Genomic DNA, 16,181 nt, shown 5'->3' on the forward strand with positions numbered 1-16,181 from the left:
TTTTAGCCAACTATGGCCCCCCTCCACCTCCCCCCACCCCCAATCCCCCCCCCCCCCCCCAAAAAAAAAAAAAAATATATATATATATATACCTACATATATTGCGCGACGTTTCGTTTAGGGCAGGTTCCTGGCTCGGTTCGAGTGCGGTGGTAACGGTAGCGAAATCACGATAGCGCCATGCAAAAATAATATATTAAATAATATATTGTTTCTGCATGCCGCTAAGGATATAATATCATATCCTTTGTCTTACCACAAATCTGCATTACATAAAAAAATATGCCTCAAACTTTCTCATATTTTCTTTTCTTATTTTGTTGGATCGTCGTTCTTTAGAGGCAGAAAGGGTAGACTGTGACAACTCCTCTACATATATTCAACTCTCGGCGTTTCGTCTGCATATCTCTCCCTCTTTTATTTTCTTACTTTTCTCTCCTCGGTGCCTTGAGTCCATGACCTCCCATCCTGTGCGCTCGTTTTACTCTTTCGCTTATCGTTTCTTTTCCTGTTGTTGCAAGAGGACCGATGCATCAAAACCTTCTTGGGCTCGGCGCGCCATCATGTGGATGGTTACTTAGAGGGGCTCGACTGCTCTGGTTTCCGAAACTGCATCGCATCTGAATATTCGCATCCTTGGCATATCTTTGCGTCGTTATGCGGATGGGGCCCCTCTAAGGGCACTCAAGCCTTGGAACTTTTCTCTTATTCTGAACGGTGTCCGGTATAACCTTAAATACCTCTATCAGTTTATGAAAATGTTTGTTTTGCAAATTAATTAGCCGCGTTCGTCAACGCAATTTTATGCAGAAGGACCCCATTGTTAGGGGTTGTGGTGTCTTAACAAAGGCACCGATATATATCACTTGTAACTCACGGCTACATTTTGTCTCCCTGGTTTTGTGTAGAGCCAAAACAATTCAGATGCAAAAGAGCACAAATTAAGGCTATTTTTGCTACACTGTTAGCGAAAATGTAATATTTCGCCTGTTTACACCCCATTTTCACTCGTTTACACGCTCTGCTAGTGATAAATCGTCAAAAAATTACTTGGGGTAGTAAAAATTGGTGTTTTGGTTTCGGTTTACACGACTAGGCGTGTAAGCAACACTGAAAACACCCCAGCCCAACACCCCAAAACGTCGAGCGCCATGTTGCTTCTGCCTTGAAGCGGTACGGCGGACGTAGCAGCCGAAGGTGAGTGTTTGATTTTTTTTATCAAGTTTGTATAGAATGTAGCACGTCTCAGATTTTTATTACATGACATTCAAGAACGTTAGATTTGCTTTGAGCAAGCCGGCTCAGGCGTTAAGCCCGATTCACACAACCGGCGTTTAGCCACCCCGTCGATTGGAAACGACTCGACTGCTCGCCGGTTCTTTTGCGCGAGCTTTCGCTCGGGCGCTGTGAACCCTATGAACTGTGGTGCTCAAAGCTAGCACAATTAGGCACGGCTAGCGTCCCGGTGGAAGCTGCAGAGAGCGGAAACCGAAGACACCGTCGCATAAGAGTGGCGAAGCCGCGATCCTGCGCTGATCGTTGTCCCGCCGCTCTCTCCGGCAATATCGACACTTCGCTGCTGGGTGTCTCGTATTTCGACGTTTTAGAGAATCTTGGCATTGGCAAGCGCGAGGAGTTTCTATATCGTTTTCTCCGTCGCCTGCGTGGAGGAAACACGGTGGCGATAGAAACATATGCTCATGCAGTCAGTCAACTTGGACAATCCCCCTGTTCCCTCAATCCTATCGCATTCTTTGACTGCGTTTGTGACAACAACGTTTCCCAGTGTGAAAGCTTTCAGTCACAACGGGCTACAAACTGGGTCGTGCATTGCATGTAGCCCTGAGGGAATTCTTCGCCGGAGACACCAGCACATTAGTTTCATTGGTAAGGTGACCGGCCACTAACGTGTTTGGCAAATGAAGCGATCACGGGTAAGTAGAATTGCAAACAATGTTGAATGAATATTAAGGTGGTTGTAGCCAGAGCCTGCCAGTTGAAATCAACCTTTAACAATATAGTCTGCGGTAACTTCTTTTTGCACTTAGGATTGCAATTTTAAACACAAAGCCACTCCACATAGCTGTCGAAAATCGTGTAAACAACAGCAGTCATCGTCCCCGGTTCGGATGAGCGAAGCCTTAGCTTGATGAAAAGAATGGCGGTCTATACTTCTTGGTTGTTTCAATCACAACCTCGCACAGCTGAACAGACAAACAAATCAAGGAAATATATCCCGCGCTGGCTTGCAAATCACAGCACACAAGCAGGGTACATAGCAGAGCAGAAAACACTGGCAATGAGCACACGGAGGCATGCAGCTTCCTTTCTTTTTCCCTCGGCGATTGATTGGTTTGCTGCAGCATTCCGTAAGCACGTCGACATTCAAAAGTTGAGCCTGATTTGTCTTGCAGTGCCTTGCGGAACGGCAAGTATCGCCCACCATTCCACAAGGCACTACAGGACTCGCAAATGTGTGAACAGTGCTTTGCAATAAAGGCCATGATCGGGCAGCAGGTGCCCATCTAAAGACATTTAATATTGATTGGCATTGAACTAACCTTTGGACTTCATCACGTAGCAAGCATGGGTGAGGTATAATTCAAGAACATTTAATGTTCGACGAGTTTAATACGTTCTGGTGCTTTCCCATCTGTTTCGGTGTCACGGAGTGGGGTTCAAATTAATAAAAATAATTCAATGATCCACTCTGAGAATAAACGAGAAATTACGGGAAAAGAACGAGAGAGCTAAGTTCGACCATTGACTAGCGCTAGGTCCACGCCTGGTGTATAATCAGTAGAGAAAGATGATGACACAGGGAGGATAAGCAAACAAAAAATTAGATTTAATAAAGTGAAAAACTAAGCTGTACACGGCAATAGAGCACTCAACACAAACCACACTCCAGCTCAAAGCTATGGAGCCCTGCGAGCCAGAAACTAATACTAAAAAGACTCGACGCTCATAAAACCGGAATAAGCCAACAAAACAGTGACGAAAACCCGACACTAACAACGAGAGCAAACCGAGATGGAGCTCGAATGTTACCGCTACACACATGGGATAATCCCCCAAAACAGTCGCGACAGAAAGTAGCACTGTGTAAAAATCTTCCCAACATTCAACAATTCGTACTTCAGAGCCAGAGAATGCAGTGGACAAGGCCTAGAAAACCAGGCTTAGCTTTCCGGTAGGTGCCGAGTCCAGAGCAGTCCGTAGTCTGAAGTTGCCGGCCGAAGAACGGCGTCTCGAAGTCCAGCGGTCCAATTAGAGGCTTGATGAGGTCGACACCGCGCACCACACAGCCACACACGCTTCAGCACAACAAACTCAAACACTTGTCCGACAGGCAGGGCAGAAGCCAAAAATTACACGTTCCAAGACTCATCTGCAGGGAGTAACCACGTTGAGTAGCGACCCGGCCAGCTCTGGGGTTGGACTACCTTCTTTGTTCCCGAACCCCCTTTTATAGGCTCGTCTACCGACCAACCTCCCGTTTCCCCGCCTTTCGGGTCAGTCTACTTTCAAGAAAAACAAAGCTACATAGCAACGACCCAAATGGCAAAACCTATTACATTTTTCAGACAACCAAACATATGTGCCCATCCATTCCCCCGTACGAGTCCAAAAACATCAATTATCGCCGATACATAGAACACGACAGGCGGCAGACTGAGCAAAGCCGCCGCCTTCAAAAAGATTGCTAGCCAGCGTAAACATCTTTGTATCCCGGCGGCGCCCCTGCATGTCAAATCGGCACCATACGCGAGCCAGCGTACGCACCCCTCCGTCCGCGAGGTCAAAGCCACAAACTGTGACCTGGGATGATCTACGTCGCCCGTTAACAAAAACCCATTCCGCAAACGAGCAAATTCGTTGGGGACTTAGAAAGGAACTACGACGGGACGAACTGAGATTAAAAGTGGCACCACACTCCCCCTTTTTGACCGTACCAACACTTAAAGTGGTCCAAAAAAAAGATCATAAAAATATTTAAAAAAATGAAGAGAAGCCTGAATTTGTGACACCCGGTTTCTCCATCCTGTGTTTTTTTTGTGCTTTTTCTATTACGAAGCGAGACATTATTCCAGCCGTAGGCACCAGATGTAATTCCCGTCTGCGATCATCCTAACTGCCGGCAGCTAAGTGTCAATTACATCCGGCTTGTGCATACAGTGCAACATCTTTTGCTATTCAGCCGATCATCACTTTACAGCCTGGGTATCTGTTCTTGTAAACGACAGTAGTGCTACATGTTAAACGGCTCTAAAGCGATAGAGCAAACTCACATCTCATTATGTTTTAGCTGAATAAACTGTTTGTTTGGTTATGCTTGTTATCCAATTTTTGTTTTAAATTTAATTTTCTCATATAAACACCTTACATTATAGAAAAAAAATATTTTTATAGTACGGAGGTGTCCATATTAAGAAGACATGACTGTATCATCTTTGAAACTAGTTTGCCACAGCCAGTGTTATAATATGTATTGATTTTTTATGCAGTGCCTGCCTTTCCTTGCCCCTTGTGAGGACGACTGAGAAAGCGACTTTGCGCCACAACGACGGATGGCAAGTGTCCCAAGTGTCGTCACCTATAGTGGTCATGTGCTATGTGTTCACAGCATTGTAAGCCGACCGTGGAGCACTTTCAAAAGGGAACTTTCGCCATGTGCACAGTATGGCCGTGTACAATACGGGGCACGTACAGTCAGAAGAATTATGAGAGGGAACATGCGGGCGCGTGTCACTTGGTACAGGCAGAGCAGCCTAGCAAGTGTCATGCTTGTGCGCTGAGGGGCCCTGGTTTGAAGAGCCGAGGCAGAAGTTTCAGCGGCGGTGTCACCGCCCTGGCGGCTTGTCGCCGAAGCAGACACGGGGTTAGCTAGCTTTGCTTGTGGCTGGCTTTGTGTAGTGTGTGTAGACCGGGAACGTAGGCTTATGAACTTCGGCAACAAGAATACTACACGGCTTTGGTGTTTTGGTACGAGCAACAAACGTGACACTATCTGCTACGACTAGCTACGACCACCCACCGCAGCGGTGAAGGCATCCAAGAAGCAGAACCTGTGTATTACGCCGTTGCCGTAACCCAACAGTGCTCATTTGTCATGGAGGGCTTTCCGCCCAGAGACTTTGCTCGTCACTGAGTGTTATTTCCCGTGTTTCTCTTTGTGTGCGCAGTGGCTGGACGGGCCTCATACAGCAGTTCTTCAGTCTCAAAGGTGACTAAAAGTTGAGGGTGAATGGACTTGCAGCAATCCCCTCGGTTGGTGCGTGTGACAGAACCTTTGTACGGCATCATCGGGAGGATGCTGTTGTGAGTTAGCAAGTTGTCCAATTGTATGTTCATTATGCTAATATTTGAAAAAGCTTGTTTAAAAGGATGCTGGACCAAAATTTGGATTTCATAAAATAAGGCCGCGGAAGCTTTGAATGGGAGCTCTACAAACTCCGAAACATCACTCATACATTAATATCTCAAACGGATGGCCGTATTCTTGGAAAGGAAAGGGCACAATCAAACAAGAAATGTGACATCATACTTCTCCTGGTACACTTTAGAATGAGGGGAGGCGGCCTCGCTTCTCTCATTCCCACTTCGGTTCACCTGCTTAAGGGGATGAAGCCTAGAAGAGAGGGAATGAGAATCGCGACATCACATGTCTCGTCGGCCTTGTTGAATCCCACATGTTTCCAAAAATACGGCCATCCATTAGAAATAATGCTCTATGTGTGATGTTTTGGGGGTTTTGCAGCGTCCCGCCTACCGCCCCAGTGTTGTTTTGCAAGCTTCGAATTTCGGTTAAGCATACCTTTTAATATGAATAATTGTGTCATCAGAATGTTAGAACATGTCAGTTCTACACAGCTACTCTCAAACATTTTCGAGTGGTCTCGCCTGCCAGATTCAAAGGGGGGGGGGGGGGGGGCAACATGTACATGTTTTTATGTCTACAGCACAAATAGTTCCTATCATGCACTCTAAATAGCTGTCAATCGACAGACTGGGTAAAAGAGTGAGCACAAACAAGTCCAGCTACCAACAATGCTGTCCATGGCGAATCTTGGACACCATGTCTTACGTTATGTGGCCTCAGCGGTCTTTCTATAGTTCTTTTCATTGTTGCCGGTAAAGCAGCTACCGATAGGGGGGGTTGCGAGGACGTCAACTTTGAAATGCAGTTTCTTCACATAATGTTTGCACTTTGGGAAGTTTCTACACATATACCTTGAAGTCGCTATTGTACGGATGAAACAACTTTGTAAGAGTGTCTATGAAAACTTGGGCAGGGTTCTCTTTAACGTGCCTGACTTACAACAAGGCTGTCCAACTTGAGAAATTTCACTGGTGGGAAGCTTATTTTCATATAAGAATGGTGTACTTCTTCACAGCGCTGTATGTATCCAACAGAAACTCCAGATGTGTTCAATAAAAGTAGCATTTGCTAATATTATGTTTTCTGTGTATCTGATGCACTAGGTTGTATTTGTTTTGAACGCTTGCTACGTTTAGGCTATAAAAAATAGTCCAAATTTTATGCCGACAAGCTTATTGAAAAAGAAGTGTTCGGTCTGAATAAAAGATTCCAGAAATTACACTAAAATAAATTGCTACTTGGGGTAGCAAAAATGGTGTTTTACAGTCGACTCTCATTATTTCAAACTCCAGGGCCCGTTTGCTCGAAGCGCTAACCGCGGCTGAAGTTAGCGCAGTACCTAGGAGAGGGATTTTCAAATCACGTGACTGGCTCGGTAGGGATGCGGGGAAGCGTGGCGGTGCCCCGGTGAGTGACCGCCGCACGCTTTGGAACTAATATGTCGTTGTAGCTGCAATACCGGGCGCGTTAGTCAGGAACGAATGGTGCAGGAGGCTTTCGCTTTGCCTTACCTCACCTCATCACAAAGCGTGAGCAAGGCTCTTGCCGCATTTTTTAGATAGTCTTTCGACTCTGGCCGTTCCTAAGCCTAAATGAATGTGGTAATTGTCGGCTTAGCAACATCTTTGGAAAGCGGATTGTCTTGACTCTATCGGTCGGGTATTGATTGCACACAAAAGCAGACAGCATTCCTATAGACCTTTTTCTAAATTACCCAAGCATCGAGAAGAACGCTGGAAGTATAATTCTGGGGTCTGCGCGCACTGGCCTTCCTCTTATAAAAGATTCGAAGTAAATAATCATAATAAATATTTGACCAACGCACGTGCAAGACAAAATTTGTTTTAGACTTTTTGCTTTAGAACAGTTACTACTTCAGACGCCAGCACGTGCAACGCGTGTAACTACACTTGTAGCATGCACCTCGGTGCTTGGGAAATTTAGAGAAAGGTCTAATATGGTCTATTGGGACGCTGTCTGCTTTTGTGTGCTATTAATACCTGGCCGATTGTGTCAAGGCAATCCACTTTCCAAAGTCATTGCCATGCTAACATTTATCGCGTTCATTTAGGCTTAGGAATGGCCAGAATCGAAAGACTATCTAAAAAATGCGGCGAGGTCATATGCTCATGCTTTGCGATTTAAATGAGGTAAGGCAAAGCGAAAGCCTCTGGCACCATTCATTGCTGACTAACGCGCCCAATATTGCAGCTACAACGACATATTAGTTTCAAAGCGAGTGGCGCTCACTCACCGGGGCACCGCCATGTTTCCCTGCATTCCTGCCGAGCCAGTCACGTGATTTCAAAATCCCTCTCCTAGGTACTGCGGTTAACTTTAGCCGCGGTTAGCGCTTGAGCAAACGGGCCCTGGAAGCCACACACTTTAGTTTGAAATATCAGAAGATTGAATTATCAAAATTCATCTAAATATTGTCACGAATAAAAACATATTTCTTTATTAAACTTAAAATCAGTGTGTAATGCGCCGAACTTGTGCTGAGAAACATAAATTAACAAAGACTTTTGATGGTGTCGAAAGGACAACTGCCTCACGCAGCCAAGCGAAGGTACTTTTGTAAGCGCGTGGGTATCTAGAAGTTTCTGAGCTCGAACAAAAAAAATTTAGAGTCGTCTCATCATTCCAGTCACGCAAACAATAGAAAGAAGGACATGCGCTGGCGGGGTCAGCGGCATGTGAGTCGATCACGCTGCTGACTCGGCTATTTGCACGTGGCATTACTCCCCTCTTGTGAAAGACTCATCGTCTTTATGCAACACAAAATTAAATTAACAGCTTAAACAAGACTAGGTCAAAATAGAGTCTCGTAAATAGCAGATTTTCACAGTCCTACCGAGCATACCTAGTTTAGTTGAGTCGGAAGACGTGAATCGCCTACGGGTCGCAGAGGGCAGCGTGACAATGTTGATGTGCCATTGGCCAACGACTTACAACTTGGGTCTCATGTAGCGAATAACCTTGAGGTCGAAGCACCACTTTAACAGTTCCTTGCTGCGACGATGAATTGGTGTTTAGATTCACAGTGGGTAGCCAGGCTGAAACTGGGCGTCGTGGTGACAAAGATTGTAGCAGTCATCGTCAGAAAGTTGTGGCTTGCATCAAAATGCGACCAAGCTGGCAAACTTCCTCCGTTCGTTGAGTGACATACCAGGCGTCGTCGTCCTGTTCGTCTTCGTGACAGATACCACACTTGCCGTAGGTATTGTCATCGGGTTCATCATCAAGGTCGCCGTCAAGTTTGTAGTCGTGGTTGTCGTTAAAGGGCAACTCCGGACCATACTTTCAATTTTGGGATTATGACTGTTTTTAGTGCAGTCAGCGTCCCTGAATTGCAAGGTGTAATTTTTTCCTCGTTATTGTGCGTAGTTTTAAAGATATGGACGCCTCAAAGTTTTGTTTGGGGCACGGCCAACAAAACCGAAACTAGCCGCTCGAGTACCTGGCAGCACTAGAAATCAGCCGCTATGTGAACGTGACGTCAGGATCGTTCTCGTTCAACGAGTATGCAGGTTGATCAGCAGCTACTTCTGTTGCGCTAGCCGTCTAAAGGTAGGAGGTAAGCTGATTTTTTTTTAATTCTGTATATGTGGTAGTTATCCAGCACATGTAGGAATAGTTAGTGCGTATACCCAAAAGCTAGTGACTGGAAAACCCGTAAACTCGTACAGTGCCGTACTTGGCGGCTGCTGCCGCCGTGCATGTGCCATGCCGTACTTGTCGCTAGTATACCCAAAAGGTAGCGACTGGAAAACGAGTGAACTCGTTCAGTACCGTACTCAGCGGCTGTCGCCGTGTGTGCAGTCTTCCGTACTCTGTCGCTAGGCCTAAATTGTCATCGGGGCTCCGTGGATGGAGCGGCGTTGCTCTACGACGCGCTGCCAGTGAAGTACAGTACTGGCGGCCCTCTCGCTTTCGCGCTGCGGGTCAGTAACAGACACGAAGCTTTGAGGCTTTCCGGCACGGGCTGCTGCGTTAGGGCTGTACATGTCTGTTTTTCCATTCTTTTTTCCTTCGGCGCGTAAAAGCCAAAGTCCACTCGTCGAACAGCGTTTACCCACACCTTCTTCAATTTCTGGTACGTTGGAAACTTGTGAAAAAGCACCTCCGGGTTGTGCAGCGGGTTGTTTGAGCAGCCCACAGCACTACAAGTTCTACTCGGCATCCTTCGAGGAACAGCTGGGCAGTCTTGGGCGCTACGAGTTGCTCGCTAAAACCAGTCTTTGAGACCTCACAAGCAAATAAAAAAAAGGCTATACCGAAGCTACACAGGCTACAGATAAAAGCAATGGCTAAACATGACAATCACAAGTCCAAGTAGCGGTGGTAGCGGCTCAAAGAAGTGCACTCCGCGTAACGCTTGGAGGAAAAAAAGAACGATAGTGACGTCACGGCCCAATGTTGCTTTAGTGATCGGCAACCCGCTAGCCGACCGCTAAGGTGCAGCGGCTCGCGGCGGGTCACATTTTTATTATCGGCATTAGTTGAGAATGCGGCATCCCACGGACGTAATATTTTGGCTGGGGTCGTATTTTGTGTCACTACAGCGATACCAGTAATTTCTTTAATTTCGAGTTTTGGCCGGAGTTGCCCTTTAAAGTCATCGTCCGGATTGTCCTTGGATAACTGTCAAAGCCGTAGTCGGGATCGTCTTCCATGAAATTGTTTGAGTCTTCGCCTGGGTCATCATCAGTGTCGTCATCAGTCTCGTCACCACGGTTGAAAACTGTTTGTCATCGAGGCCGTTGTCAGGTTGGTTGTTGACATTGTAGCCGGGTTTGGTCTTTGGAGTTGTCGTCCGTTTCATCATCAGCGTAGAAGTCGTCATGATGTTTTCGTCTAAGTGTGGTTGCCAGGGGCTTTGTCAAGTTCATTGTCCGGGTCGCTTTCGAGGCCATAGTTGAGGTCGTCGTTGGTGTCAGAGTTGGAGTCGTCCTCGGATGATTTCAAGGACGTCGCCTTCACGATTGTCGTCTTCAGAGTTATTGTGTTCACAGATGGTACGCTTTATGGGCATAGATTGCGTTACCCTGCACATCCACCAATATGTTATGAACAAAAACAAACTTGATTAATAAAACTTCAGATCAATGTTAAATGCAGCGAACTTGTGCCGAGAAACATAAAGTAACAAAGACCGCACATACTTTGACAGCGACAAAAGGACGACTGACTCGAGCAGCCATGCGAAGCTCTTTTTGTAAGCCCGTAGGTATCTAGAAGGTTCCGAGCTCGAACAAACAAGATTCTCGAGTCATCTCAAACATTCTAGGTGTGCAAACAAACAAAAGATTCCCCATTCCACCCAACTCCATTGCAGAAAATTGGAATTTTCTAATACTAATTCCATTCATTTGAACTCCTGGAAAGGAAAAACTGGGCCCATCCCCACTCCTGGAATGGCTGAACTGCTGCATTCCATTCCTCTCAATCCCTCCCAATTGTGAAAATGGCACTTGACAGCTAGTACTAAGTTAACGGAAAATAACGTTGGCGTAAAGCTGGCGTTGCGAAATGCGTAGACAACTGCAAAATTCAAAACCCTACCCGCAATCATTGATTTTACTAAGTTGAGCTTTGGTCGCACATAGCACTAGTGGCAATTGGTATGGGGGCACTGCAGATATTGATCGCACCACCAGGTGTAAAAGTCTCGTAACAGAGAGGAAAACTAAGTCGCCCATCTTTTCCACAAAAGAACCGTATATGTCCTCCGCTTTTACGAGATACATAATAAGTGAGGAGTCACGTGTATTAACGAAGTGCGGGCGGTGTGACATTGTCCCTGCCTGGTGGCCTGCAACTGGTGCTGTAATCACACATGGTCCCAACAGCCTTATGGTTGCATCTCGCAGCACCAGGAACGACACTTTGGCTGTGTTCCAAATCTTACCCAAATAGATCCGAGTTACTCCGGTGGGTCGTGTCACGTGACAACACAGATTGAAAAGTGCTGGGCACGGGTAGTTTTTGGAACGCTGAGGTGCAAAACCCTTACCCTGGATTAAGATCGAGTAAATTGCCCTTGTCAGCCTACAACTCTACAGTTTCGGTTGCTTCACTGGGGTTGCCACTTTCATCCTCGAAAGAACATAAGCAGTCAGATAACCAAACCGTCAGTTACCTAAGTGCAATAATGCCGTTTCGAAAGCCCCTTTACGGCATCTAAGCAGCTCGCATTAGAACAAAGCCTATTCCATTCCTACTCTATTCTGGGCAAAATGTAACTACCAATTTCATTCCCATTCCATTCCAGTGCTGCCACCATTTTATTTGCATTCGATTCCAGGGTTGTGGAAGTGCGGAATCGTTCCAACTCTGGAGTGGCAACTCCTCAACACTGGTGATAGTCACCAAGGCACCCAGTTCAGTGTGAATGCTGTCCTCACAGCCCATCCAAAGCTGTTATTACTGTAACAAACTCCAGTACGACGAAGTAGTTGAATTCGGAAGCCTGTTGTGCAGATTTGTACCTTGCATTGTTTCCGGTATTTTATAATGGACAACAACCGTTGTAATCTCGGTATTGTTGCCAAACCTGAAGGTTTTATCATCGGTGCACTTTTAAATAAATACATATATGCCACAGCCGCAGCTCAGCGATGAGCACTTACACTGCGACTTAGGTGTTTCGTAAGTATTCATTTTGATTGCGCGATAATGATGTTTGTCTTCTGTTAGAATTAAAAAAACCAAAACAATATTCAACATAATGGATAATTTTGGACACCCGCGGCATGTGTGATCTGAGCATTTGTTCTTTTCATCTGAAGTGTGTCTCTTGCTTACTACCTATAGAGTATACGATGTTGTGGACGGAAAAGATGCTGCGACCGACTCCGGGCAATAGAAACATTCTGTTTATTCTCATGTCGTTGAGCTCGTGGTGACGAGTATGAGTAGCACTGTCATCTTTGGCGATGCCAAGGCTGAACCGATAGACTGCCGCAGAGCTATCGCCCTCAGCTCTGCACTGTGAGGAATGGCACGATTTTGTTGAAGTGATTGCGGCTCCAGAGAGGTGTCGTTGCTGTTGACATGTACCGCAAGCAGGATGACATACTAGAGAGCAGGAAAGAGAGCGTTTGAAAGCCGTGCATGGTAGTTGACGCCGAGGTCAGGAAATGAGGCAGCAGACGGGGGAAATCGACCCTGTCGTGCTTTCAGTCCGGCTCGATCAGTTTGGAGTGTACAGCCTCGGACTGAAAGGGGGATGCCAGCCGACTGCGGGGCCGATGCAACATCCCCTAAGATCAGGAACCGAACTGAGAGCGAATGCCTGACATGGCAACGATGAGGAGACCCTGGTCGGCTAGCAACATGCCTTGTGAACAGTGTGAAGATGTCGATGAATATTCACTTGCCAAGCCGGTGGGGCAAGCAAGGTGGTCGCAGCCCATTGCTGGGAGATGCCGGTGCTAGATGCGACAGAGCAGAGGTGGTTGCGGAGGCGCTGCAGATGTGGAGGCTGAGAAAGTTGAATATGTGCCTACTGCATTTTCGTCCGAAAAGGCAGAGCCATTGCCGTGTCCTTGGCCACGAAGAACATTCCCCTGGATAGCAGGTGCTCGGAGTCAATCATCATGTCCAGGTCACCAATCTGTAGCACTTTCGATCTTGAGGACGGAAGAGACGGTGCAACAGACTCTGAGTTTAACTGTGAAAACATTCTCTTTATTTTCGTACCGTCAAGCTCGTTTCGACGAGTAGCTTGCTTTTATACACTGCAGTCATTAGCATTATAGTTGATCTAAGTATTTTGCAACACTAATAATACGGCAGATTGGGCGAGTTGGTACGGCATAATTACGAACCAGCGCACAGGTAGACCAGTTACTCAAAATCCAAATACACAAAAATATACACTCACACAGCGCTGATGTGAGTTTTTTGTGTTTGGATTTTTGGTAACTGTCTACCTGTGCGCTGGTTCGTAATATTGCAACACTGCCGTCTTTAGGCGGTGTGGAGGCTGAACCGATGGACCGCCAGAGGCTCATATCTGTATCTGTTTCATATACTGAATGCCTTTTTGCACGGCTCTGTGTTTACTTTTGTCTTCCAGATTTTTACTGCTCACATGTTTTTTTAATTTTATTTAGAGGATACTACTGGCCATTGAAGGCCCAAGTAGGAGTGGGGTACAACATATGCATTCACACACCTACAACAGCAAACAAATAACACGACATTAAGAGGTTTACAACAACTAACAAGCAAATATACAGGATATATATATTTAAAGGGGGGGGGAGGGGGGGGGGCACAGCATGCATCAAGCAGCATGTAATTCAATCATTTGTAATAATAGATGTGAAATTTAAAACTCATATTTAAGATTGAACATTATCAAACAAATGTGAATTTAATTAAGCTATAAATTTTATATAGACTGTTACTTTTTATACAATTTTGTCTAGATTTGTCAGGATACAATCTGCAAGTACGCATAAAGTAACTGGAAAGTTGAAAGAAGCGAATTAGAGATTGCAAAACCTACTTCTCAATAGATATTTTTTTCCCAAAGTATTTACGTGATAGTGCAGCTGAAATAAGGCTCCTTTTTCAGTTTTTTTTATTTGAAACACCTTAAAAATACATTGTTTTCTAAGATTTTTTTATTATTATTATGCTTGGAAAATTAAGTTACCGATTGTGTTCAGTTTATTCTAAACTATTTATATGAAATTCCAGAGTGCTTTTATGCATAACAGTGGCTAGATAAGGTTTTTATAATTTCTGATAAAACAAACTGACTAGTTTCTCTTTAGTGACCGTTTCGCCAAGGTGACGGCAGAACAAGTAACGGATCCCGACGTCAAACTGCAGGAGTTTGAGATATATGTTTTCTTAGCGAATGCACGCCACTGTTGTGACATATTTGAATATCCTTATCGCTTGCTTGGGCTCAGCGGGTAATGCAGGTCGGCACTAGCGTGAGTATAAAGGCTGAACTGCATAAAGCGATTTAGCGAGCGACGGCGACAGCGACGAGTCAGCGACGTATTACGAAGATTTCTTACTATCGCTCGTCGCGTCACTCGGTTTTTGGACTTCTAGAAAACATCGTTCCGCTTTCATGCGGCTTGCGTCGTCGCGCGAGTGACCGAGTGTCAGCGAAGCGGGTCGCCGTCGCTGTTCTCGTCGCTCGGAAAATCGTTTACATTCGGTTTATACTTCACGCTGTCAATAATATCGACTCGAGCGCGCATAATTTCATTTCCACGGGAGCGCGTGTAAATCAAACCCTAAACCAAGACGGGGCTGCAGCCAGCAGCTTTGAGAGCGTCATACAATGGATTATAGTTTGACAGAAGCAAGCACACACTTCGCTAGCGCATTCCAGCCTTGAGCGCTCGAACTTCCGAAAACGAAACCAGATTTTGCTACATTTTGGCTAGCTCGAAACATTTTTTTTTAAATATAGGGTGTCTTTTAGCTATAATCTAGACTAAGAGAAATGTGTAACTTCCCAAATTATATTTATGTCGCCGTACTATATAAGTAATAATTGTGTAATATCGTTACGTTCATATAAAATACGGGGGGTGTCACCGGACCTTCGGCTGAAACAAAAAGTCTGCTATATATACCGAGCGGGTTTCTATTACCATTGAGTAGGAGTGTCGGGTTGGTAGTGCCTCTGTTCGTTGTTTGTGTATGTAGATGCTTGTATGTTGATATTGTGGTATGTGCTGTGATGTATGTGCTGTGATGTATGTGTTGGTATGCTGCCGTCCGTGTTCGTGCGTGTCACTTCCTCAAATGCCAAAATGTCCTTCATTTTTGTAGTTTTCCGCATACTCACTAGGTGGCGCAAGCAGCCGCCCAATTTTATTTTAGCTTTGTTTGTACATAGTCCATTTATGTGTAAGGAACCACACCACATAGCTACAGTCTAGTAGAAAAGTAACCGCGTGTTTAAATGGCGCATAGCGCTGGTAGGCACTGTAGCGCTGGCGTTCAGTTCGTCTTCGTTCGCTGGCCGTTTCGGTAGCCGATTCGTACCCGGAAAGCCGCAAAATTTGCGTACACACGAGATATGAGTGGATACGTCGAAACGTCGCGTACAACTTCGCTCGCGGTAAAGAGGTGAGCGGGACGTCGGTAACGCCGGTCGGGTAGGGTCGGTGTCGGAGCTATTCGTCGTCGCTCGCGGCAAACGGGCTTTTTCAATAAAGTTCATGTCTGTGGTCGTGAAAAGATAACTGCTGTGGAAATTACCCGGCGTCGGTGACAATGCAACCGGCTTGAGGCCTCGGCGATCGGCTGAACCGCCACGCGAACGAGACCTGCTCGATGGGGAAGCACGCTGCTGGATGCAGTCGATGGTCGCTCCCACTGTCGCGTAATCGCCGTAATGGATACGGCGTCGGCGCTTGGGGGTGAATGCTTGCGGTAGTTCAGCACGTATGGACGATTATGAACGAATACGTGCAAACTACGCTTTCGCTGCGGCGAAAAGCCGTGTAAAGCGCTGGGCCTCGCTCGTAGAACCCGTCTTGCGTCAAACGGCCGCCATTGTAAAAAAACACCCCTAGACGTGTGATCGCAGAACGAAGTACACGTTCAAAGATGTTCATTTTACACGAGACCTCGGGTGCAAACGAAATACACCGAGCCTCGCGTGTAAAACGAACACCATTTGGGGAGTCCGCCCTGGGACAACGGTTTACACGTCCAGGGGTGTACTTTTTCGCTGTGTGTGTACGAGGCTACCTCTGCAAGGGAAGCGCTTTAAAGACCCGTGTTTCCAAACTAGTAGCTGTGATAACCGGTA

The sequence above is a fragment of the Ixodes scapularis genome, unplaced genomic scaffold, assembly GCF_016920785.2.
Source record: "Ixodes scapularis isolate PalLabHiFi unplaced genomic scaffold, ASM1692078v2 PGA_scaffold2__306_contigs__length_199485367, whole genome shotgun sequence".
Classification (NCBI taxonomy): domain Eukaryota; kingdom Metazoa; phylum Arthropoda; class Arachnida; order Ixodida; family Ixodidae; genus Ixodes; species Ixodes scapularis.